Source organism: Leucopleurus acutus, assembly GCF_964270905.1.
Source record: "Leucopleurus acutus genome assembly, chromosome: 7".
Taxonomy (NCBI): domain Eukaryota; kingdom Metazoa; phylum Chordata; class Mammalia; order Artiodactyla; family Delphinidae; genus Leucopleurus; species Leucopleurus acutus.
Window position 1 is genome coordinate 3,049,021 of NC_139150.1, and position 25,600 is coordinate 3,074,620.

The 25,600-nt window shown below is 54.5% G+C and overlaps 1 protein-coding gene across 3 annotated transcripts in view; it reads left to right on the forward strand.

Moving 5' to 3' along the window:
* Window positions 1-25,600, forward strand: part of COL5A1 (collagen type V alpha 1 chain) — a gene marked incomplete at its 5' end in the record, with an annotated part of 154,471 nt that overhangs the window by 345 nt on the left and 128,526 nt on the right. The window lies entirely within an intron of this gene.

Consider the following 25,600-nt stretch of genomic DNA (forward strand, 5'->3'; position numbering starts at 1 on the left):
GGGAGCCGAGGAAGGGCTCTGCGTTGGATCAGCCGGAGGGCTTGTCCACCAGGCAGGCAAACTTTTGTCCCGAAACTTTTGGTTCTCTGTCCCACATCACAAGCGCGCAGCTCTGGCCCACACAGCCCCGCTGCAGAACTTCCTTTCCTGAAACCCGGGAAGGGTCGCCCCCTAGAGTCGCAGCGGGCCAGTTCCGGCCGGGCCTCCTGGGATGGGGGGCCGCTGGGGAGAATCCCAGCAGCTGAGCCCCCCAGCCCAGGACTTCTCCAAGCACCCTCTTCCTCTGCCTCCGGACCCGGCTGACTCTCCCTTTCCCAGGGAACAGAGCTTCCTGTGGTCCCCACCATCTAAGTACTCAGTGAGTGGTACTGGGGAGCCCCGGGGAGGGGTGGTGGAGAAGCCCTGCTCTAATCCCACCTCTCGACCTCCTGGAAGGCAGTTTTTCTTGGGTTAGCTGCCCAGAGACGGGATTCTTGGAGCAAAGGCGGGAGATGCTCTCGGAGTCTTGGCTGTGAGAGATTCAGATGACACACAGATGTGGGACTCCTTCTGCCAGAGGTCTGCCCTTAGAAGGAGCTGTCTCCAGTGGATGGCGTCCGCCAGGCCAGCACTGACGGTGTGCCTGCCTAGATGCTTGCAGCTCCAGCTCTCTCCCACACAGCTTCCTGACAGGACAGTGGTTTTTCTAAGCATCACCTTTTGTGGTTACCTGTGGGATGGGACCTCACAAGCCTCGGTCGTCGGAGCCCGAGGCCCCGAAAGTCCTCTGGGGCCCCATTAACAAACGCGGAGACAAGGTTCAGAGCCGCTATTGCAGGGTCAAGGGAAGTGCGGGCAGAGGGATGGGACAGTGGCTCAGTGGACAGCAGGACCAGCCGGGGTCCCCTGTGAGAAGACACCGCTTTACTGCCTTCGCTCTTCTCTCCGCTTTGTCATTTGAAGACATGTGGGAAGAATCACTTCCGTGTTCCACTTGCCAGTTAAGACATTCTGTCCCTTTTTCCTGGTACAGTGAGTGCTTGGTGGGCCAGAGGGGGTGAGCAGGAATCAGGGTGTCCAGCCAGTCAGGGACTGGGGGAGCGGAGGGGAGCCTGGCCTGGCTCTGGGGACCTGGGGTCTTAGCCCTGGGCTACCACCTACGTGCCCTGGATCCCAGGCTAACTGGCTTTGTGTTTCCCCCGGGGTCACTGGAGATGGGGGACAGTAGTGGCCTCCAGAAAAGTGGCACGGAGCAGGGTGGGGATGTGGTCATGGGACCCCGTAGGCCCAGGGCCATAGCCCTGTCCCAGCTCCTCTGCCGGGCTTTCCTCTAGGAAGTCAGGTGGGAATCCTTCAGGGGAGTCGCCACCCCCAAAAGCCGGGGCTGGGCACTGGCTGGGGAGCACACAGAGCGTGCGTTCGCCTGGGTTTGGGGTCGGCTGTCTGTACCACTCCCCATCTCCGCCCCCCCGCCCGTCTCCGGTTTCCCTTCCTAACTGAGTGTGGCGTGAGGTGGATGCCTGGACCGTGGCTGTAGAGCTGGACATTTTGCTCTTGTCGAAAAGACGCTGAGAGCCTGTGAAGAAGCCACCTCTCTGGGTGGGTTTCACAGACCTCCCCTCACCGCCATGAGGGTGGGACCCTTTTGGAAGTCATCGTCAGTGCGTGGCCAGCGGGAACGGCTGTCCACTGACATGCGGGGGCGGGCGGGGGGGCGGGAGAGGCCGTCCGCAGGCAGCTCTTCTCTTCTCCATTTTGAGATCCACCAGATGTTTTTTGAGTTCCCTCTGAACATGGCTCTTTTTCCTACCTTCTTCTTGGCCAAGCGTGTGAAGGAATGAAAAGTCAGATTGCATTTGGGGCCGTTTAACATTGTAACGGGCAAAGGAGAGTAAGTGAAATGAAACATGACCCCAATATTTGGAAATTGAGGTCATCTCCTCGGCACATCATTGGTTGACGCCAGTCACGTGATCGCTGTTGGCAATAATTTGGTGGGAAGACTTGTCCAAATTTTGTGGGACTTGACAGACATCGAATGGTTAAATTTCCTCTGACTCAATCATGTTGGCTGAAAAGACAGCCTTTTCCATCTTCCCCTCCCCTTCCCCCTCCTCCCCATAAAAGAGCAGTCAGTGGGAGGAGTTCAGAAGCCAAGCTGATTCCCCGAAGCCCTCTATCTCCTCTGGTCCAGATTTTAGTGGCTGCAGGGCTTGGAGCTCGGGTCGCTGCCCAGCGCTGTGACCACCCGGCAGTGGCCACGGGCAGGAGTTTCTTCCTTGGGAGGAAGCACAGAGTTCCCTTGTCCCGTCATGTCGCTCCATGGCTGTCCCTGGGGTGCTGGCCAGAGCCTGCCCCGTTACCCCACCCTTCAGATAGCTCTGGACTCTCCCGCAGCCACGCCCTTAGCCGAGCACAGCTGATGCCCGCCTGCCCCGCCCCTGCCCTCTGGCTGTCTGCCCCCCCCCTCCCCCCCCCCCCCCCCCCCCCGTCTCCCACTCCTGCCTGTTCCCTGGGCCACGGACATTGTTGGGTGGAGCAGAGGGGTGTGCGGAACCGACACCCACTGCCCCCTGCCCCTCACTGAATAACGATGACAGTGAGCGCAGACTCGCTCCGAGCCCCTGAGGGTCGAGGATGAGTCACGCGCACCCCGAGGCCCCGTTGCTGTGCCCACGGTGGAGCCTGGGATTTGCAGCACGGAGCCGGGCAGGGTCGCTGGCCCCTGGGACGCCCGCGCCCGTGGTACCGATTGGAATGAATTTGCTGGCATTTGCCTGGTCTGCTCTTAGCCCTGTGCCCACATCATCTCCTTGGACCCTCACATCCCGGCCTGCAAGGGGAGGGGGGGTGCTGGCACTCTGAGAGGCCCAGGGAACAGGGGGCTGGGACTGCACGCTCTGGGTCAGTCTGGTCTCTGCACCTGGGCGCTGAGTGAGCTTCTCCACGGGGGAGGGCCAGTGCCTGGAGCTGCTGTCAGCCTGGGGCTCAGCCCAGACACGGCCCTGGGACCAGGGAGGGGTTCCATTGGGCCCCAGCAGACTGTTTCGGTTCCTTCCTGCCCCCTACACCCCTGCTTTTTATCCGAATGCTATCAAGGGGCACCTGGGGCCTGCAGTCTCCACTCCGCTTTCACCAGGCCCTTCACTCACTGGCGTGACCCGATGACCCCGGGAGGCTTTGCCTGCGCCGGGCCTGCTTGTGGGAAGGCTGAGGTGACAGAGCGCCCGGCTCCAGGGCCCACAGGCTGCTGCGAGGCACGCATGTGGACACCGCTGGTTGTACTGTTCATTCTCCTGCCGAGCGTGTCTGGAGGGTTGGCCCCTGGGGGAGATCTGGGGCAGCTTCCTGGAGGAGGTGATGCTAAACTTGGCCTTTCCTTTCTGCCCCTTCCTTTTGTTCCAAAGGGCCTCCTCCGCAGGTGCCCTCCTCCACCTCTGGCTTTTGTCTCCCCCGTGCCTCTTCCCTGCAGACATCCCACCCCGCCGCTTCACTGTTCTCCCGGAGCTGCTTCCCTTGGCTCGAAAGCCCCTCATTAACTTGGTTGGCAGGGCGCCTCCAGCACCGCCTGCCCCGGCAGTGCTGTGCCAGCAGAAGTGGCCGCTGTGAGATAGAGGGGGCCTCTGAGGGGACAGGAGGGAGGCCGGGGCCTTCCTTAACCCTCTCTGGGTTAAGAGATGATCTGAGGGATGCCGCCTGCCCTGGCCTGGGCGGGTCCTGCACACTTTGGGTCCCCTGTTTGGGGAGGCAGGGGCGTGGGGGGACAGTCCGTGGCAGTCAGATTGTTGAACCCAGGGCAGCGTGGACGGTTCCTCTGCCTCTAAGGGGTTGGCTGGGCGGGGGCCAGCCACCGTGCCTCAGCTTTCCTCTCTGGGAAACGGGGAGAAACGGCTTTCTCGCTTTGAGGGTGGTTACGGAGACTGAGGCGATCTACAGAGACCGCGTGTGGAATGTTGAGGCACAGGAAGCCCCTGATGAGCGGAGGGTCTTATTATAGCTACTGTTTTGGGTGGTGTTTCTGCAAAAGGAAAAAGCGCAGGGTTGCCACGATCCTCTCTAAATGCGAGTGTTCCAGCGGGAGCCTAGCTGAGGGAGGCGTGTCTGTCCAAGGAGGCTCTGGGGGCTGGTGAGACCCCCAGTCCTCTGCCATCCACAAGTGACTCAGCCCGGGCCCCCCCCCCACTCTCCTCTGCACCCCCATATGCTCCGTGGGTCCATTTCCCATGACACCTCGTGGGGTCGCGGTAAAGGTCACCCCAGGCAGCGTATGTGAAAATGCGTTACAAGCCCATTGGAGGGTTGTACGCCTGTGTGCGCGTTTGTGTGTATGTGTCCAAGCGTGTGTGTGCATGTGATATGAGCGTTCCTTTGGATGCATGTGTGTGACGTGTCCGTGTGTGTCTGTCCACGTGTCCACGAATATGCACGCCCACATCCACGCACAGGTCCCTGTGTTTTCAGGGTCTGCTCAGGCGGGGCCTGGTGTGTTTGAGGTGCTCACGGCAAGGCCGCAGCTCTCTCCTTATTGTGCCCCAGCCCTGCGGGATTGGAGGCGAGGAGATGACCCGTGGCCACGGAGCCCCCTGGGCAGCCACGGGGCGTTGGGTCCAGCCCCGGCACAGACTCAGTCCAGCTGGGTCTGATACTCTGATGAGCCTCTTTCTGCTCACAGGAGGGCGATGTTATATTATAGCTTCTGCTTCTCCCTCTGTTTAGTTCTCCCTTGTAATCGACTCATCTGGTGTCAGCCCTTGGCCAAATGTTAGTTTTAAGCTTTCTGGCCTGGCTCGTGGAGACACTGAGGTCCTGAAGGTGGAGCCTGCGTTGGCCCTTCTCCCAGGCAGAGCTGCCCCTGCCACAGGACACGGCATGGAGACCCGGTGTGGGGGACGGCTCGGGGCCGGCAGCCTGGGCCCACGTCCCACCCCACCCCCGCCAGCGGTGCACTTTGCCTCAGTTTCCCTATCTGCAGGAAGGGGTGATGGCTGTGACTCCTGCAGGATTTTCGAGAGGGTTCAGCGCATCGCGTGTCCAAAGCGCAGAGCAAGCCCCTGTCACTGTTGTCACTATTACGTCCTCCCGGGGCCCCCAGGCAGCAGCAGGTCTGGGGTCCAGGGTGAGTTCTTGGCTCTGCTCACTGGCTGGCTGTATGAGTCACCCCCTCTGTCCTGTGAACCGTCACCCTGGTGCCCCCTCGCGGGTGAGCATGAAAAGGGGTTACACGGCCCCCGGTGAGCTTACTGGAGCCCTCGCTGCCACTTTTGCGGTCTGTGCCCCAGCATGGAGGCGCCTGCATCCCGGAGCAGTCGTGGGGCGGGTCACGTGCAGCACGCCCCTCCCCTTCTTCCTCAGGCCACCCCCACTGTACAAGGAGGAGTGGGGGCCTCAGGGATGGGAATGGACCTGCCCATGTCCCGCCTCAAAGACTCTGGTCTTCTGCCCCAGAGACATGACGGTGGGTGATGGCTGGTGATCTGGAAGGACATCTGGGGCGGGTGCGTTGGGGGTTTTGGTAACTCAGACGTTGTTCCTGCACCCGCGCGGCCCCAGCGTCTGGGGCAAAGCCCATAGAATGAATGAATGAATGCTCCGTTGGATGCGTGGGGATTCGTGGTGGGGTGATGGGGGGGTCGCTCCGTGTTACATGTCATGCTGTCTGAGCCGTCATCCCATCAGCTTAGACTCACCCGCTAGTTTTTCTGGCAGGTTCCCAACCTATGTCATAACCCACAGTAGGAGTAAATGTCGCCACTCTTTGGTGACTCAGACCTAAGAAATGGTACCACAGTCTGACCCACTTTTCTCCACGTCTCATTACACAGAGCTCCAGGGGCCCGTTTCCTGCGATGTCTCTGTGCATGAAATGGGGGATTCCTTTATTTCCTGTCTCCTAGACCTGTGTTCTTTTGGGGGAAATTCACTCTTCTGTCCTGTTCTTTTCTGCCAGCACCTTGGCAATAGGGATTTTATTGGTCTCTTTATTAATTTTTTAATAAATGCTATAAAATGACATCAAAATGTGCGTGTGTGACGGGAGTGATTTAACTAAAAACTCTGACTCTTGCATTGGAAGACTAGTGACCTAACAATGAAATAGAGTGAGCATTTTAATCTGAATGGAAGGTGGGAAGCCATTGTCTTCCACTCTGCTGGCAGGGTAACCCAGAGCGCCATGGGTGAGGCTTTAGTGGAATCCTTTCCTGTGTGGGTGCAGAGGAAATGCAGGAGAGGCTGGTCCTTTGTGGAGAAACTCCGGAGTGACAGTGGCTGTGCTTGAAGCATTTGCAGACCTCTAATGGGAGGCAGACCTGTGCCGGGCACCAGGCAGCAGGTGCACAGGTGAGCGGTAGGTAGGTGAGCATCCCAGCCCTGCAGGAGTTTCCGGTGCAGTGAAGGAATCAGACCTGTGAACAGGCGATTGTATCCAGTGAAGTGCAAAGTGGGAGGTAGTGAAACATTCATCAGCTAGTAGAGTGGTGCCACCGGACAATCGGGGGAGGCACCCGCCAGCCCTTAGGCCACTGGCCAATCAGAGGGAGGTACCTGCCAGTCCCAGTGGGGCTCTGGCCAATCAAAGGGAGGCACTTGCCAGCCCCTGGGCCACTGGCCAGTCAAAGGGAGGCACCCGCCAGCCCCTGGGCCACTGGCCAATCAGAGGGAGGCACCTGCCAGCCCCTGGGTCACTGGCCAATCAGAGGGAGGTAGCTGCCAGCCCCAGTGGGGCTCTGGCCAATCAGAGACCAGCCCGTTTTGCCAGGGCCTGCGGCTTTTGGGGTCCCACCCGATGAGTTTGAAGGGAGGAGTCCCTTGGTGGAGGCAAGTGGCACTTTCCCATGTGTGTCTGTCCTCTGACTCCGGTTCATATTTAACCAAACCCTGCTCTGGGGTGTTACCTGTGGAGTGCCCTGCTCTGGGGTGCACCTGGACCAGGTGGGGTTGGCCCCATCCTGCAGATGTGCAAGGGGAGGCCCTGTGGGCCCAGCTGGCACAAAGGAGTGATGGTTGCCCTCTGTATCCCAGTGAAAATCACGCCCCGCCTTGGTGTAGGTCATTACCGGCATATAAACTGATTCTAGGTGCCAGGGGAGGGGGGCTCCAGCAGCTTCCAGCTCTTCTTTGCCGTGGGACAGTCCCTTGGTGGCAGGGTCCTTGTGCTTCCGGAAGAGGTCCACGGCCTCCACCAACTGTGAGTAGCCTCTGCACCTCGGCCTCAATTCCCCCTTCATTTCTGATGCATAAAACTGGGTGTGCGTACAGTCCTGTCTTGCTAAATGTCAAGGTCTTCTTCTTTGGGGGGATAGTGGGCAGCTGTGCGCCAGTGGGACCTGGGGCCCTGGCTCACGGGGGTCCTTTAGGGGACCCTGTTGGGTGGCAGGTGAGGGGAGAGCTGGCCGGGGCCCAGAGCCCTGCACAGGGGAGGGTGCAGCTGAGAAGGAAAGATGGGCCATTTCTGGCCCTGGGCCCCCAGGTTTAGTTTGCAAGGGCCCTGCCTGGGGAGATAGTGTCCTCATGTCCGCTGGGGTGAAGTCTCTGGGACCCGCCTTACCGTTACTTCTCTTCTTTTGTGCTTTTTTTCTTTGGGGAGAATCTGAAATGCTGACGGGCAGCTCTGGCTTCCTCCTTCGAGGCAGTCCTGTGTTCTCCTGGGATGCAGGTGGAGTAGACAGCCTCTGGCGTCAGTGTCCTGTGTAGACCTTGCTCTTCTAGGGAGAGACGGTCCCGGTTGGTTTTGAGCAGTGGGGGAGGAAGGGGCGTTGCGCCTTCCATACATTTTAGACCAGAAAATGTTCACATCGAGAAGGCAGGGCGAATAGCTCATTCTTGGATGGAAGTGCAGGGAACAGGGCTTCTAACTGTAATTCTTCTCCAGGGAATTATTACTAATGTTATTTAGGTTCATAGTTTAAATTGTGGCCGTTGAGCTCAGAAAGCACTGCTTGGGCGATGGCTACATGTCACTTAACTCTGGTATCCCGGGGAGCATCCTGGGGTCCTCGGTGTGATGACTCTGGCGCTCGGGAGGGCCTGGGGTGGGGATGCAGGGCTCACACCCGGGCAGGGCGGTGGGGCGGCTCTGCCCAGCGATGCCAGGATCTCCGGGGGAGGGGTTGGAGCCGACCGAGAGGAGGGGGCATGGGTGGGCGGCCAGTGGTCTCTCAGGACCTCCTCCCTCACCTGAAACAGGGGGACTGCAGGTGTCAGCATACACGATGGGGTGGGCACCTCCGAGGGGAGGCGTGCCAGGAAGGAAGAGAGGAAGAGGCAGATGCTCCCCAGCCCCCGTGTCCTCCCCGCTTTCTTCACGGTGGCCTCACTTTCTGGAAGGAGCAGTCATGCTTTGCTTTCCTTCCCTGCCTGGGGACAAGCTTGCTCTTCTCCTAAGGAAAGACTCTTATTCTGCAAGAGCGCAGTGCGGAGCCTCAAGTGGGAAGGTTACTCGGGCTCAGCTCTGAGAGTGTTGTTATTATTATTGCCGTCGTTGTTGTTCGGGGAGGTTTCAAACACAGCACGGCAGATCGAGATCCTCCTGGGCTCGATGATCAGCCCAAGGACACTCTCATGGTCCAGCCGCCACCCACTCCCCTCTACCCAGTTACTTTGAAGCCAGTCCCTGACGTCAGATCTCGCGCAACTATTCCTCTGTGTTCACCGCACATCAAGAGTGAGTACTTCCGTCTCAGTGGGTGAGGGACGGTGGGCATCCCCACCCGAGGGACACAGAGAAGGAGCTTAGCCAGGTCCAGTGCCCTACGTGGGAGGGTGGGCGCCGCCGACCCCCAGGCTGTCAGCTCCCTGGTGAGCTGAGAGGGCAGGCCCCTTGCTTCCTGCCTGTCCCAGTGTGCCTGGGCTCAGCACAGGTGCTGCGGCACCTGGGAAAGCCTCTCTGAGCATCAGTACCCCATCTGTGAAATGGGCATAAACTAGTACCTGTCTCAGAGGCCTGCTGGGAGGACTAAAGGCTCTTGTCATTATGTTGCCACGTGTTAAAGCCACGACGTCAGCATTCGGAACCCCCAGGAATGTTCTAGCCGGAGGCCTGGGCCCCAGACAGCAGCTTCGCTGGTATTTTGCAGAGGGTGGAGTCCTCTGGGCGTGGGGCGCTGGCTTGGGGTTGCCTGGGAGCACAGGAGGCTGGTGAGGAGGTCCAGTTTCCTGCGAGGTGGGCTTTGACGGGCTTCAGCAAGGGGCCCGGTGAGACCAGAGCTTCCGCAGCCATGGGGCCCCGCCTCACAGCTCCGGGCTCCAAGGGTCTGGGGTGGAGCCTGGGGCCTGCCGCTCGAGTTCTGATGCCAGTGACCAGTCGAGGGCACTTTGGGAAATGTGGGGTGTACCAGATGGGAAGGTCTGAACCTCCTCCTGGCCCTCCCTCTCCCTGTGTGGGTCCAGCCTCTGTGGCCAGCTGACAGTCAGCCTCTCCTCTGACTTTCGAAAGGAAAGTTCAGGAGATGAGGCTGGGAAGCAGTGATGCATCAGTGCACGGAGAATAGGACCCCGGGCTGTGTGACCTCGAATGCTTTACTTAACCTCTCTGATCCAAGTTAGCTCATCTCCAAACCAGAGGTACTGGCACCACCTGGAAGGAGGTGACCTGCGTGTGGACATAGGGCCCTTCCTGGGGTCTCCTGCATTCCCATTTTCAATGCAGGACAGCAAATGCTAGATCATACTGATAACAGTAACTGCCTTTGTTAATTATTCTATATCATTGTTATTTTGTATTGTTATTATGACTGGTGGAGCTCACAGAGGCAGTAATTGTGTAAAGTTTCTATAAAGGGCTTCAAAGTAGGAATAAAGCTGCCACTTGCAGGTTCGGGGCTACAGCTGGGCCTCAGAGGAGGCTGAACTGTCAGTGCAAAGGGCCCAGTTAGGGCTCCGGGCGGGGAGTGTGTCCAGGTGGGGCAGGGGGTGCCAGTTTGCAGCTAATACTTGGGGTGGGGGCTCTGTGGAACCTTCCACTGCGTTTATTTATTTATTTTTATAAATTTATTTACTTATTTATTTTTGGCTGCGTTGGGTCTTTGTTGCTGCGCGTGGGCTTTCTTTAGTTGCGGCGAGCAGGGGCTTCTCTTGGTTGTGGTGCGCGGGCTTCCCATTGCGGTGGCTTCTCTTGTTGCAGAGCACGGGCTGTAGGCGCCCAGGCTTCAGTAGTTGTGGCACGTGCGCTCAGTAGTTGTGGCTCACGGGCTCAGTTGCTCCGTGGCGTATGGGATCTTCCTGGACCAGGGCTCGAACCCGTGTCCCCTGCATTGGCAGGCGGATTCTTAACCACTACGCCACCAGGGAAGTCCCTTCGACTGCATTTAACGTGGGAGCTACCTCCGGCTCGTTTCCTTTGCCAGGAGTGTGGGGCTCTGATGGTGCACAGGCCCCGCGCCCGGGAAGGAGTTGGCTGTTTTACCGGGAGGGCTCACAGAGTCGGTGATCCGGCCTCTGGCCTTGGGGTCGTTTTGCAGACGAATAAACTCAGACCTAGAGGACTTGGGGGTCTCCAGGGTCACAGGCTGCTGAAAGCAGGGCGGCAGGGGGAGCAGGCCCCAGCGTCTGGCTCCGTCACCCACGGGTGGGCTGTGCTCAGCTCCCGAGGCTGGGGGAACCCGGTGGTCTCGGAGCTCTGCCGTCAGGGGACGGTGTCTGAGCCTCGAAGACTTGTTCTGAGATCCCGAGGCTGCAAGGGAGCTCAGGTGTCCAGTCCCAGGGTTCCCTCTGTCTAGGGCAGACCTGGTGACGGTTGTTTGCCAGGCACCCCCGTCGGGGAGCTCACCCCGTGCAGGCAGATGGTACCCAGACGGAATGTGCCTGAGCCTGGCCTCCAGAGCCCATGGTTTCAACCTTTATGTCACCAGACCTGGGGCTTGTGGGCCTCTTCAAGCTTCCTTGCTCGCAGAACTAAAACAAAAGCTGCACCCAAGTGGAGACGCTCACTCTTTTCTTTCATTTCACGCCTTGCCCGCTGTGGTATTCCCGCCAGGAGGCAGCCTGTCCTCACACACCCTGCAGCGCCTTGGGCCCCTCGGTGTGGACAGGCTCCCACCTCCCCTTCCTGGCCAGGGCCTGTCCGATTACAAACAGCTGCCTGGCCCGCAAGCAGGACTTATGAACCTGGGGGAGGGCTGTGGTCGAGGGCTGGGAGGCATGGGAGGGGGTCCGCTCCTTAGAGAGCTGCCTCCCACCCCTCTGTGAGCCAGTGGGGATCAGCTGAGGGATGGTCAGCCTCTGGGCCTGGAGGATGAGGGACAGCTGGTCCCATCTGGCCCTGGGGTCACCGCCCCTTCAGGGCCTTTCCTTAACCCAGCAACTGAAATGTGAATTATGTTCAAAGAGCATATGATGCAAGAAAGAGGAGTGTCTGCTTGAGAATTTTCTCGGAAGGTGAAGAGTCAGAGAGATCTCTCCCTCCCTCCCTCCTTCTCTCTCCCTCCCTCCTTCTCTCTCCCTCCGTCCCTCCCTTCCTTTCTTATCCTAAGTGCTTTCACAGGTTGTTTCCTGTCATCAGGAAAGATGTCCTGGTGACATCTTTCCTAGGTAAGAGGTATCCCCATTTTACAGGCAAGAAAACTGAGGCTCACAGGAGCCCCACAGCCAGTAAGTGGCAGATTTGGAGCCTTTTTTTTTTTTTTTTTGGAACCTTTAAAATAGCCTTTGAGTTGTGGAAATTGGGTTTCGTCCAGCCTCCTGGGGAACAGGGCCTTCCGAGAGCAGATATCACTGTGAGGTGGGGTTTCAGCCCCATCTTTTTCTCTGGGGTCTTCATCCCGGCAGAGAGGGGGAGGTGGGTGAAACCTGGTGGCTGCCCTCCCCCTGTCTCCGGGGCCCAGGCTGGGGGTGGGCGCCTGCCTGGTGTCAGGAGGAAGCAGTGCTGTATGCAGCACCCACTTTCCAAAGCCCCCTTGAGTCCTGGGCTGCTCTGGGTCCTCCTCATGCTTCTTGGATCAGATCTGCAGGATTAGATCTTGAGCCCAGCGTTCAGCTGTGTTTGTATACAGGGGTGAGCTGCCCTGGATGAGTCATTTTTTCCATTTTAGTGGGGAGGAAGGAGTGATAGGAGAGGATTATAGCCAGGGAGGTCCTGCCTGTTTAATATCGGTTCACACACGCTGAGAGAGACACGTGGGGCTCGGTGCCCACAAGCCACATGTTGCACAGGATGAGGGTAGGGCACGCTTCAAGCCGCTGCCCCTCTGAAGGCGAGGTGGGGACTGAGCCACCCATGAGATGTTCCAGGAGTGAAGCTGGTACAGCTAAGCCGTCACCTCTGCTGGGTCAGGGCAGACTCTACATCTTTAAACCATCAGCATTTCAGAAAAGAAAAGTAAAAAACCCTGAGAGAAGCAATGCCCGGAGGTCTGATTTCTGAGCCCGCCCTTTATCTTAGGAGAGTCAACAGGCTTGCCAAGGACTGGGCTCAAGAATTCTGCTCTTGGGGCTTCCCTGGTGGCGCAGTGGTTGAGAGTCCGCCTGCCGATGCAGGGGACGCGGGTTCGTGCCCCGGTCCGGGAAGATCCCACAGGCCGCGGAGCGGCTGGGCCCGTGAGCCATGGCCGCTGAGCCTGTGCTCCGCAACGGGAGAGGCCACAACAGTGAGAGGCCCGCGTACCGCAAAAAAAAAAAAAAAAGAATTCTGCTCTTGGTTTTCCCTGAGGATGGATCATGAGTCCTAGAGAATTGTCAGAGCCCTCTGAAATTTTGCTCCTTGGGTGGCCCACCTACCCCACTGACTGGGCCAGGCAGGTTCTACTGGGAAAAGTTAGGGAGTTGCAGCTTATTTGAAACCACGGGAATACAGTCATCCTGCACATGTGGCCCCAGGCGTTTCTAGATGAAGGTCACGTCATTGGGCAGAAGTCACGGTAGACAGTGGGGGAAGCGAGTCCCCAGTTCACCGTCATGACAACCAAGCCTCAAGACCAGGTGTGGGCGTGGTCACCTAGAGGCCAAGGGAGGTACTGCAGCCCAGCTCTACCTGCCGTGGAAACCCGGGCGAGGCTGGGGGGGCTGGGGCTGCCTCGTTCTTGAGCTGTGACCTCAGAAACGTCATGTCTCCTCCGTGTCTCTTGTTTCTTCACGTGCAAAATAGAGCTGGGGATGTCTTCCTCGTAGAGAGTTCAAGGAGGCGCAGTTTGGATCTCCACACACACAGGGTCTCTGGGTGTGTCACATCCCACCGTGCCTGCAGGAGCTGTGGGGTGGAGCTGAAGATGCTTGGGGAGCCTGGAGGGTGTCGGCCGACGTGCTTTGAGCAGGCTCTCCAAAGTGGGGTGGGCGGACGTGAGGGGGCCTGGGCTGTTCCGGGCGGAGGGTGGGGGCCCCTCACTGTCGGGCAGAGGCGGGTACTCTGGGCCTGATGCCCCTGGAGAGGCCAGAGGAGAGAGGAAGCAGGAGGTCTGCCAGGGTCCCTCTGGAGTTCAGTCAGGCGACTGTGGGAGCACAGCCCAGGGAGTGCGCAGGATGGAATCTGTGGGCTCAGGGCTGTGCTGGATTGTCACACACTGACAGTGCCCAGCACGCTTCACAGAGCCATCTGAGCCACCCCAGGTCTTTCACGGGATCCCCAAGCAGATGACCCATGTGCAGCAGGGTGTGTGTATGTGAGTGTGTGTGGTGTGTGTGTGTGCCTGCGCTCGTGCACGTCATGTGCACCTAAGCAGGCGTGAGCACCGTCCTCCCGGTGTCCCCTGCCCCGTGAGCACGGATGCGCTGTGTCCTGGTGCCTTACTAAACTCACGATTTCTTACTCCACCCAGCAAACCCGTGAGGTCAGTCGTGTGAGGATTTGTCCGGGCGGGTCAGCCAACAGGGAAGAGACCGGGGATTAGAACGCGGTTCCTGCGGGACCCCAGGCTACCTCCTCTGCGAAGACCCACTCCTCCGTCTTCTGGCTCATTTCCCCAGCTGTCACCCTGCTTCTTGTCTTTAATCTGTCCAGGCCCTTCCGCCTCAGGCCCCTTTCGTTCCAGAATCAATGATCTTACCCTATAAATAATGTCCAGAAACCCTTTCGGCTGTGATTTGGAATTCTTTAAATACGGTCAGCTTCTGCCTGCCCTTCTTCGCTTCCGAGCCCTGACCCTGACCTGCTTCTGTCCTCCAGGACTTCTGGGCAGGTGGCGGTGTCGCTCACGTTGTCCCAGGACGCCGCCTCCTGCGCCCCGCCCCCCCAGCATGGATTCCGAGCATGACGTGCTCAAAGCTGCCCTCCCCGGGACGGCTGCTCTTGCCAAGCCTGGGCTGCCCTTGCCAAGCCTGGGCTGCCTCTGGGTTTCCACGATCTGCCCTCCTGTGCTGAATTTAAGCCCCAATAAAAGCGCTGGGCTCCAGGCATGTGCCTTTCCCCATAAACTTTGATGCCTGGTCAATATCTTGGCCAAAAAAAAAAAAAAAAAATCCTCTGAAGAGGGGTAGTCTGGTCTCTTTCTAGTCCCTTATTAAAGTGTTTTCTGGTCTGATGTCTGTCGTAGTGGAAGCAGCCATGAAAATCTGCCCCCAGGAGAAGCCCTGACATCTGTGCTGTTCTGAGCACCCACCCATCTCTGGGGTTCGTCAGCTGCACGCTTGGCGCATTTTTCTCCGACGACTCACTGCTTTCTCTCCTCTCGCAGCCCAGATTCTTCCTTCCACTTTGACTTCCCAGTGCCTTGGGAAGCTCCGTGCTGGTGTTGTCACCCAGCCGGTGCCAAGGGGCCAGATCCGGCCTGATGCTGGCCAGGTGTGCAGCGCTTTCTGTCGCGGCTGTCCCAGCCTCCCTGACGGAGCGTGGGGCAGGGCGGCCTGGCTGGGGCGCTCTCTTGGCCTGGGAAACGGTGCCCTGGGTCTGGTGTTCATCGTGTCTGGGCCCAAGCCTGTAATCCGAAACTCCGGAGCTGTTGGCCATGGGAGGAATTGTTGCCTGGGGAACTTGTGTCTGCGCATCTCCGTGTGCCCTGCTGCCAGTTAGGCGCATGGTGGGAAACTCTCTAGAAACACTGCTTCTGGATTAAACCTGCCCAGTGTCTTTGTGGGCGCCCACAGCGTGGGAAGCGTGCGTGGCTTTGCCAAGGGGCTGGTTGAAGAGACCGCTTTCCTGAAATGCAGTTCAGCATTTAAGGGGCACCTACGGTCTGCACACTGCTGTGCCAGGGCAGCCGGATGCAGCCCTGCGTGAAGGGCTCACAGCCGGGCCCTGGGGGGTGCAGGCGGAAGCCCCTGCCCGACATGGGCTGACCCTGAGGCCTTGGAAACTGGGGCTCCCCGTCCTGGAGTCAGGGCCCCTGGCTTTTCCCGGTCCAAGCAAGTGTCACTTTCCTTGTGCTGCCCTGTTCTTACAACAGTACCCCGAAGGAGGAAGAGCATTTCTGGACCCTGGGGGTCAGAGGTCAGTTGAAGACGCGTGCTGATGGCGTGGGTGGAACCAGGGCAAGGCCGGCCCCTGACTGTCCAGCTGTGTCCCTCTCCTGGAGTGTTTTCCCCCTACTTCTCTTCCTTCTTTAGTTATATATTTTTTTTTAAATTAAAAATGATACATGTTCATTATAGGCATTTTGGAAAATAAGAAAAAGGATAAAGAAGAAAATAAAAATCACCCATAACCCCCAGGCTCAAACTCCACTGGGTCTGAGTACAAACAATAAGGAACGGAAGGAAATACCTCATGGTGGCTGATCTGGAAATTCTTGGCGCGGGTGGGGGGCGGTCCTACTCAGGGGCCTTGTCCCCCACGGGGCACTCCCCCCCTGAAGGGGAAGGCCTCCGACCCCAGCACAGTTGGCTTGGACGTTCTCGTTTCACTTGGAAAGGAAGGCGTTCTGTTCACGTCCATGAAGGCCTGTAAAAAGCCTAATTTACTTGAAGAGTCCCCTAGTGTTGGGTGTTGGGCTGTTTCCCATTTTTTGGTTATTGTCAGTATCTGTGTGTCAGTGAAGCATGCTGACTTGGATTTTCTCTGAGCCACATCCGCTGTGCAGGCTCACGCTTACCCTCTTGGGCTGCACTTGGGGGAGGAGAGCATCCTGGGGGGGCGGTCTGGCCGAGGAGCAGAACCTCCCCTCCATGTGGGGCATGAAGGAGGTGCGTAGGCATCGCTCTGTGGCTTTTAAGGCCTGGCACCCGCAGGAATTTAGGGTTTGATAAAGGCAGCCTTTCAAGTTGGCTGGGAAAGGAAGGATTGATTAGTCATTGAAATGGGCTGGGTTAGGGAAGAAGCCATCTGGGAAAAAGAACTTGGATCCTGTCTCAGTCCTGCCCCAAAATGCATTCCAGATGGACCAGTGATGTGAACTTGAAAAACGAAACCATAAAACTACTAGAAGAAAATACGGGAGACTGGGTTTTATGATCTTGGGATGAGAAGGCCTTTCTCTGTATGACAGAGAAATCCTAGAAGTTATGAAAGAAAAAAAATTGACCCCATAGAAGTCAAGATTTTCTCGCTGGCCAAAACAAACCCCCCAGACAACCCATCACTATAAAAAAAGAATATGAAAATACGTGTATCACAGAAAAGGGATTGACCTTTATAATGTGTTGTTGGATTCGGTTTGCTAGTATTTTGTTGAGGATTTTTGTGTCTATGTTCATCAGTGATATTGGCCTGTAATTTTCTTCTTCTGTGATATCTTTGTCTGGTTTTGGTATCAGGGTGACGGTGGCCTCGTAGAATGAGTTTGGGAGTGTTCCTCCCTCTGCAATTTTTTGGGAAGAGTTTGAGAAGGATGGGTGTTAGCTCTTCTCTAAATGTTTGATAGAATTTGCCTGTGAAGCCATCTGGTCCTGGACTTTTGTTTGTTGGAAGATTTTTTTTTTTTTTTCTTCTGGACCGGGGCACGAACCCGTGTCCCCTGCATCGGCAGGAGGACTCTCAACCACTGCGCCACAAGGGAAGCCCTGTTGGAAGATTTTTAATCACAGTTTCGATTTCATCACTTGTGATTGGTCTGTTCATATTTTCTGTTTCTTCCTGGTTCAGTCTTGGAAGGTTGTACTTTTCTAAGAATTTGTCCATTTCTTCCAGGTTGTCCATTTTATTGGCATAGAGTTGTTTGTAGTAGTCTCTTATGATCCTTTGTGTTTCTGTGGTGTCAGTTGTAACTTCTTTTTCATTTCTAATTTTATTGATTTGAGTCCTCTTCCTTTAATAAAAACAAAAATAAACAAATGGGACCTAATTAAACTTAAAAGCATTTGCACAGCTTAGGAAACCATAAACAAGACGAAAAGACAACCCTCAGAGTGGGAGAAAATATTTGCAAATGAAGCAACTGACAAAGGATTGATCTCCAAAATATACAAACAGCTCATGCAGCTCGATACCAAAAAAACGAACAACCCAGTCAAAAAACGGGTGGAAGACCTAAGTAGACATTTCTCCAAAGAAAGCATACAGATTCCCAACAAACACATGAAAAGACGCTCAGCATCACTCATTATTAGAGAAATGCAAATCAAAACTACAGTGAGGTGTCATCTCACACGGGTCAGAAGGGCCACCGTCAACAATATCTACAAACAGCAAATGCTGGAGGGGGTGTGGAGAAAAGGGAGGGAACCCTCTTGCGCTGTTGGTGGGAATGTAAATTGATGCAGCCACTGTGGAGAACAGTACGGAGGTTCCTTAAAAAACTAAAAATAGGACTACCATATGACTCAGCAATCCCACTCCTGGGCATACACCCAGAGAAAACCATCATTCAAAAAGACACATGCACCCCAATGTTCACTGCAGCGCTATTTACAATAGCCAGGACGTGGAAGCAACCTAAATGTCCATCAACAGAGGAATGGATAAAGAAGATGTGGTACATATATACAGTGGAATATTAGCCATAAAAAGGAACAAAATTGGGTCATTTGTAGAGACATGGATGGACCTAGAGACTGTCAGACAGAGTGAAGTAAGTCAGAAAGAGAAAAACAAATATCGCATATTAACGCATAGATGTGGAATCTGAAGAAACTGGTCTAGACGATCTTATTTACAAAGCAGAAATAGAGACACAGACGTAGAGAACAAATGTATGGATACCAAGGGGGGAAGGGGGGTGGGATGAATGGGGAGATTGGGACTGACATATATACACTATTGTACATAAAATAGATAACTAATAGATGTTGTGTATAAAATAGATAACTAATGAGAACCTACTGTGTAGCACAGGGAACTCTACTCAGTGTTCTGTGGTGACCTAAATGGGAAGGAAATCCAAAAAAGAGGGGATACGTGTATACGTATTGCTGATTCATTTTGCTGTACGGTAGAAACTAACACAATATTGTAAAGCAACTATAGTCTAATAAAAAGGGATTGATATGCTATAATATGCAAAGAACTCCTACTAATCAATAAGAAAGGGCCAAGAATCAAACCAAATAAATGGACAAAAGACATGAATAATTCTTAGAAAAGAAAACACCGGTAGCTTTTACACGGGTGGGAAGATGTTTGACCTTACAAGAAGGGAATGCAGGTGAACCCCAGGGAGACACAGCTTCTCACCTGGCCAGGTAGACAAAGAACCCTGAGAACAGGCACTGTTGGCTCCGGCGAGGGAAGTGGGTGTGCTCACAGATTGTTCTCCCAGGAAAGGCTTTTGTGACATCTGTCGAAGTATTAAAATGCACATACTCTTGGAGCTGATGACTCTGCTTCTTGGAATGTCTCCTGTGGATACGTGCGCACATGTGTATAGATGCCTGTGATGACAACAGGCAGGTAGCACCATCTGCAAGAGCAGAGGGTCGAAACAACCAGTTTAGATAAGTCACTGAGCAATTGTGGGGGAGTCAGTGAAGCAGCTGCAGGCGTGGGGTCTACATGCTTCTACATTTCCTGAAATGGATCAGTCTCCAAGGTATGTAAGTAAAGAAAAGCAAGGTAAAGAATGCTCCTCTTGGTATGAATCCATCTCTAGTAAAAAACCCCACAGATATCTAGGCTTGCATATGCGTAGATGTCAAGGAAGGACACACAAAAATGGGGACCCACGGTTTTCTCTAGAGGGGACATCTGGGTGCATGGGGGTGCAGTTCTCTCGGCGTCTTTTTTTTTAACATCTTTATTGGGGTATAATTGCTTTACAATGGTGTGTTAGTTTCTGCTTTATAACAAAGTGAATCAGTTATACATATGTTCCCATCTCTCTTCCCTCTTGCGTCTCCCTCCCTCCCACCCTCCCTATCCCACCCCTCCAGGCGGTCACAAAGTCTCGGCGTCTTTTGAATTGGGTGAATGTGTTGTTAAAAACGGGTGGGCTGGTTGGAAGGTGGGCAGGTGTGTAGGTAACAGGGACACGAGACAGGGGAGTGTGGGCTGGCTGCCTTGGGAGCTGCGTGCCTTTCCTGCTGACAGGCAGATGTGCTTGGCTGGAATGACTTGGTCAGTTAGAAAAGTTTATGGTCAGGGGCTTCCCTGGTGGTGCAGTGGTTGAGAATCTGCCTGCTAATGCAGGGGACACGGGTTCGAGCCCTGGTCTGGGAGGATCCCACATGTCGCGGAGCAACTAGGCCCGTGAGCCACAACTACTGAGCCTGCGCATCTGGAGCCTGTGCTCCGCAACAAGAGAGGCCGCGATAGTGAGAGGCCCGTGCACCGGGATGAAGAGTGGCCCCCGCTTGCCACAACTAGAGAAAGCCCTCGCACAGAAACGAAGACCCAACACAGCAAAAATAAATAAATTAATTAAAAAAAAAAGTTTATGGTCAAAAAACAAGTAAAGAAAAGAAATAAGACCAATAGACCAATTCAGGAAGGGACGGACTGGACTGATTGAGCACGCGTCATGCAGTGATCCTTTGAAAATAGGAACGTGCACCTGTCAATTTGCAGAACTGAATTTGTCCTTGTCACCCCCCGTCCACGCCTTCTATAGGTGGGAGACTGAGGCTGGTACACACATCTCCTGGTGTCGCATAGCAGACGGGGGGCAGAGGCCTGCAGACTTCGTCTGTTTTAACCCTCAGAAGTAGGTTCTGATAATGTGTTTACTTTATAAAAAGGGACATGAAGGATGTTGCCCAGAACCGCAGGGCAGGGAGTGGGTCTCAGGTTCAGCCCAGTCTGCATGATTTCCCCAGCACTGCACACTCTGAGGGCGGCACCCTGCCCGGTACCTGGCGCCCACCTGTGGACTGAACACTCACGCACTGTATCTTCTGCTCAGGTAACAGCCTCTCAGGTACCAGGCACTCCCAGGACCAGGGGCCACAGAAACGTTTGCAGCCGGGGCCCTCGGGGTGTCAGTGGCAAAGCCTGAGAGGGTCGTAGACATGACAGCTTTTCGTGGGACAGGTTCTGTGCCGGGAGGCTGGGGCCCAGCTCAGCATGTGGTAGCGGGTGGTGGGTGTGGCCCTGTGACCTCTGACCCTGTAGTACCACCCTGGCTCTGTGGTCACTCATGACCCTGCATCACGGCCCTGCACTCCCTCACCAGCTGTCATAAGGCTTGTCCCTTTCCACGGTTGCGAGGCACGGGATCCTTCCAGCCTCCCTTGCCAGCTGAGAGGTGCCCTGCCTCCTGGAAAGCCAGCCCAGACGAGAGGCCTTGGGGGTCCCGCACCTGGAGGACCTCAGGTGTTGACCGTCAGGGGAGGGGGCTTTGTGGGGTCACGGGACGATGGAGACTGAAGTCCCCACTTGTTTCCCAGGGCCCTCCATGTCGTCTTTCCCTGAGCTCTCCCCCAGTTTCAGTCACTATTATTCCCACCAGGGTGCTGCTCTGTCCTGTTGGAACACAGAGCTGTGGGGGTGGGGGAGGGGCTGGGAGCCCTTGGTTCACCCGTTCATCTGATGGGGCCATGGGTGTGCCAGGTGTGTTGGGTTGATCATGACACCAGAGCTGGTAACTAAAGGATCCAGGCTCCCTGCCCTCGACTCTCACGTTCTGGTGGGATGGACAGCCTTAGCCTGGGGATGGGTGTGTTTGGTTGAATCACGTGGAGTTGCCACTTTAAGGGCTGAAATAATCAAATGGTCATCTTACATGGTTCAATCTCATTCCATGAGGGCGGGCACTGAGGACGACCACTGATCCAGCAGGGGGGCTCGGGGAAGTCCCTCCCAGAGGCAGTAATGCCTGAGCTGAGGCCTTCAAGTGAAAGGATTCACCAGGCGTAGAGGGCAGGGGAATAGGATTCCGAGTGCTGGGAACGAAATGTGCAAGGGCCTTGACACTCTGTGATCCTGGTCTTTGAATGCAGGCTTTCGCTTGACTAGAGCATAGCGTGAGTAGGATGGTGGCGGAGGGTGGGGCTTTATAAGAGATGAGGCTTTGGGTCCCTAAATTCAGTTTAAACTGGTGAAGGTGTATTGCTGTCTTCGTCCATCCATTCATCCATCCATCCTTCCATCCGTCCATCCATCCATCCACCCACCCATCCATCCAACCATCCGTCCATCCATCCGTCCATCCGTCCATCCGTCCATCCATCCATCCGTCCATCCATCCACCCACCCACCCGTCCATCCAACCATCCGTCCATCCATCCATCCATCCGTCCATCCATCCATCCATCCGTCCATCCGTCCATCCATCCATCCATCCATCCATCCATCCATCCATCCATCCATCCATCCATCCATCCAACCAGGCATTCATTCACTGATCCATCCATCCATTCACCCACCCACCCATGACCCAGACCTTAAACCCACCCACTGATCCAGATCAAATCTGCCCACCCACTGATCCGTCCATTCTTCCATCACACTTCTGGGTTGCCCCCTACACCAAATCACTTTTCTTTTTTGCATCAGGGTGTATATGCCCACCCCAGACTCCCACCCTCCACCTAGGGCTCCTTGAGGGCCAGGAACGGCTGACTCCCTTCAGCTTCTGCAGTGCCGAGCGTAGTACCAGGTGCCACGAGATTCTCCTCACTTTTGTTGGCCTGAACTCAGAGACAGGATAAGTACAGTTGCAGCAGCAGAGGGCAGTGCAGTCAGGATAGCAGTGAGGTGCTGGCAGCTTTTTAGGAGTTTAGGAGAGAAGGGAAGCCTGTGGCTCTGGAGCAGCTGGGGATGTGGGAGGTGACCTGGAGCTCTCAGCAGAGGTGGGGCGTGGACAGGTGGAGAGCAGCACGGGAAGCCTTCCAGTTGGCAGTAACATAAGATAAACTCCGTCCTGGGAACCCGGAGGTGGAGTGTTCACGTTTCAGGATATTTGGTTGTCCATTCAGAAATTCTACTAATTCTCCAAAATACCTCTGTTAACTTTTCTTGACTATAAAAATAAAACACACTTACTAGCAAATTTGGGAAATAGGAAACTATAAAAATGCCTTTTTCTTTCCTTTCTGTCTTAGTCTGTTTGGGCTGCTATAATAAAGTACCACAACCTGGGTGGCTTATGAACAACAGGAATTTATTCCTCATAGCTCTGGAGGGTGGGAAGTCCAAGATCGAGATGCCAGCATGGTCGGGGGGAGGACCCTCTTCCTGGTTCATAGCTGGTGCCTCCTCGCTGTGTCCTCCCATGGTGGAAGGGGCAAGGGAGTTCTCTGGAGCCGTCGTCTTTGGGGTCAGGATTTCACTCTCTGGATTTTGGGGGGGACACAGACTTTCCTCACATTTTCCCCTTTTCATGGCTGAGCTCATGTATAGAAACAGTGTTGTGTGTGCCTTCCTCGTGGACGCTTCCCGTGTCATTCATTACAGACTCTTTGTAAGTATCTTCATGGCTTCCGACATTCCATCAGAGGCTTGCCTCGGAGTTCACTTAACTGTGCCTCTCATGTTGGATTTGGGTCGTTTGTTGTTTGTGTTATAAATAACACTTGGATGAACATCTTCTGGTGAATCCTCTCTGATTATTTCCTTGGGGTGGATTCCTAGACATTGACTCACTGCATCTGAGCACAAGAATGTTGTAAAGCCCTTTTATTGCAGAATTACATTCCAGCCAAGGGTGGGCAGTTACTGCCCCAGCTACTGTGCCCTGAGCACTGTCAGTCCTCAGGTGCTGAACCCAGGTGGACCCCATGCGATAGAACTGGGGTTACCCACCCCCATGTAAGCCAGTCAGTTCCCCATTTCTCCTCCTGGGAAGCAGCAGGAAGCTGTCGTTTAATGCCTGGGGCCTGGTGTGACCGTTGCTGGGCCTGTGGCTCATCCAGGTCGCTTGGGCCTCCAGGCACTACGGTTTCCTCGTCTGGAGAATAGAGTGGCACTTCCTACTCGACGGGGTCGTTGGTAGAAGTTGGATGATTAATAACAGTTATAATTCACGTACGTGCCTAGCTTTAGGCACCTCCTCTCATGTAGTCAGAAAACCTAAGGGCATCTTCTAGAACCTACTAGACAGTCAGCAGATGCTAATTGTCTCCCCTCCCCTTCTCTCCCTCTCTTGGGTCATCTGTGCATCTGCTGAGTGCCTGCTGTGGCTGGTTGAGTGAACAGTGATATCGGGGTCCAGCTTGGTAGGATCTTCTCCCCACCAAGGAGGTCACATCGAATGAGTGTGCTTGGCGTCTGCACTGGAGGATGAGGGAAGAGTGGGCTAGGGTGGGGCTCGCATCTGGGGGTGCTAGAGATGGGTGCTGGATTGGGCTGGCCTGGGCTGGGGTGGGGCAGGTGTGGAGGAAAGGGCAGCGTCTCCTCACCTGGTCTGGGGCAGAGGATGTGTTCCTGTCCGTGGATCTTCCAGGAGTGGAAACGGGCTCCGTGTAGCTCAGCACTCGTGCCCCTCACCCACTTCCGGAAGGTGGATGGAGCTCTCTGAGACGGTGACTGTGACTCCTGGAGAGCCTGCAGCTGTCCACCCGGTGGAGGGGAGGGGGGGACCCTGAAATCTGGCTTCGTCACCCCACTGAGTGTGGGGCCCAGGAAATTCAGCTGGGACTGGTGGTACGGACTCGTGGGTAGTGACTGTGGAAGTCAGGGCTCCGTCCCGCTCCCTGTATGTGGTGCCTCCCAGGGGAGTTGATGGAGTCCATGCGCAGTTCATTTTGTGTCCACGTGGCTAGTTAGAGTGTTTTGAAGGCTTTCGTAGCTCTAGTGATTGAAAGATGCCTTCTGGTCCCGGGGGAAGCACTGTGACATATTTCTCTAAAGGTCAGAGTGACCCAGTGCAATGTTCTTTTCCTTGAATCACATAATTGAATAAAGTCATTTCAGTGCTGAATACATAGAACCGCCTAGACACCAGGATGGTTCTGCAGCGTGTGCTCTGAAAGCAGCTCCGTCTGGGGCTGTGTGAGGAACCGCACACTTGGACGAGTGTGTGAAGGTGTTGATGGTCCAGACAGTGGCTTCAATCTGGAGCAGGAAATATTGCTGTGACATTTAATAGGTGTTAGACCATCTTCTATTTCCAAAGCTGGCTTTTCCAATGAGAATTTCAAGGCAAAGCGCAGCTGATGCCAGGGAAAGAAAATGAAGGAGCCCAACAGAGCGCTTGCCTCTTGTCCACACGTTAGTGCAAAAGGGCAGGGGCGAGCTGGCCAGGCCTGACGAAGGGGGCCCTGTGAGGACTCCTGGTGTGGGGTGGCCCACTTCAAATGTCAGACTCTGGGAAGCATAGACAGTCCAGAGAAGTGCAAACGTGGTTCTGTCTTATAAAGACCAGTTAAACGTTGTCCATTATCAAGGCAAAGAACAAGAGATCTGTGGCTATCTTGCATTTTTAGGTAGACATGGAGAGAGGACAGTTATTTAATCATATAATGCCATTTCCTGCTGGACATCGATTGGCATTTATGATGCCATTAATTTGTTATACCAATACACGTCCAAATCCATCCTCATCATCCCTTACTTGTTTAAACCGTGGTGCTCATGACGCTGACGCCATGGTGGTTTCTGTTAAGTGCAGCCAAATAAATGACTAATTGAACATTTTGATGTATTTATTTTCCAGTATTTTTTCTACACCCGCTTTTACAAAACTGGGAGTACATACTCCTTTGTAATAGTTTTAAATGAAAAATATGATGAGTAGGTCTGTGTAAATGGGGAGTAAAAGGGAACTTCTTCAATCTGATAAAGGATATTCATGTATAATCCACATACTGAATGCTTTCCCCACTAAGATCAGGAAAGAAGCAAGGATGTCTGCTCTCAGCACACCTATTCAATATTATATGGCAATCCTAGCCAGTGCAATAAGGCAAGAAAAGGAAATAAAAGGCATGTAGATTGTAAAGGAAGAACTAAAACTGTCTTTATTTGAAGACCACATGATTGTCTGTGTTAAAAATTCTAAGGAATTTACTCAAAAGCCTCTACGGTTAATGAGTAAGTTTAGCATGGTCACAGGAATCAAAATCAGTATACCAAAAGCAGTCCTGTGTCTAGATAGTAGAAACGAACAGTTAGAAATAGAAACTTAGACAGTGGCATCAAAAATATGAAATACTTAGAGATATATATGATAAAATACCTGAAAATTATAAAACATCACTTAGAGATACTAAACGAGATCTGAAGCATTGGGTAGATATACCATTCTTATGGACAAAAACACTTAATATTGTCAAGGTATCATTTTCCCCTGAAATTGATCCACAGAGTCAGTGTAATGCCAATTAAAATCCCAGCAAGCATTTTTAAAATGGATATTGACAAGATGATTCTGAAATTTACATGGAAATGCAAAGGACCTAAAATAACCAAAACAGTTTTGAAAAAGACGAATACTGGGGGACTCATGCTATG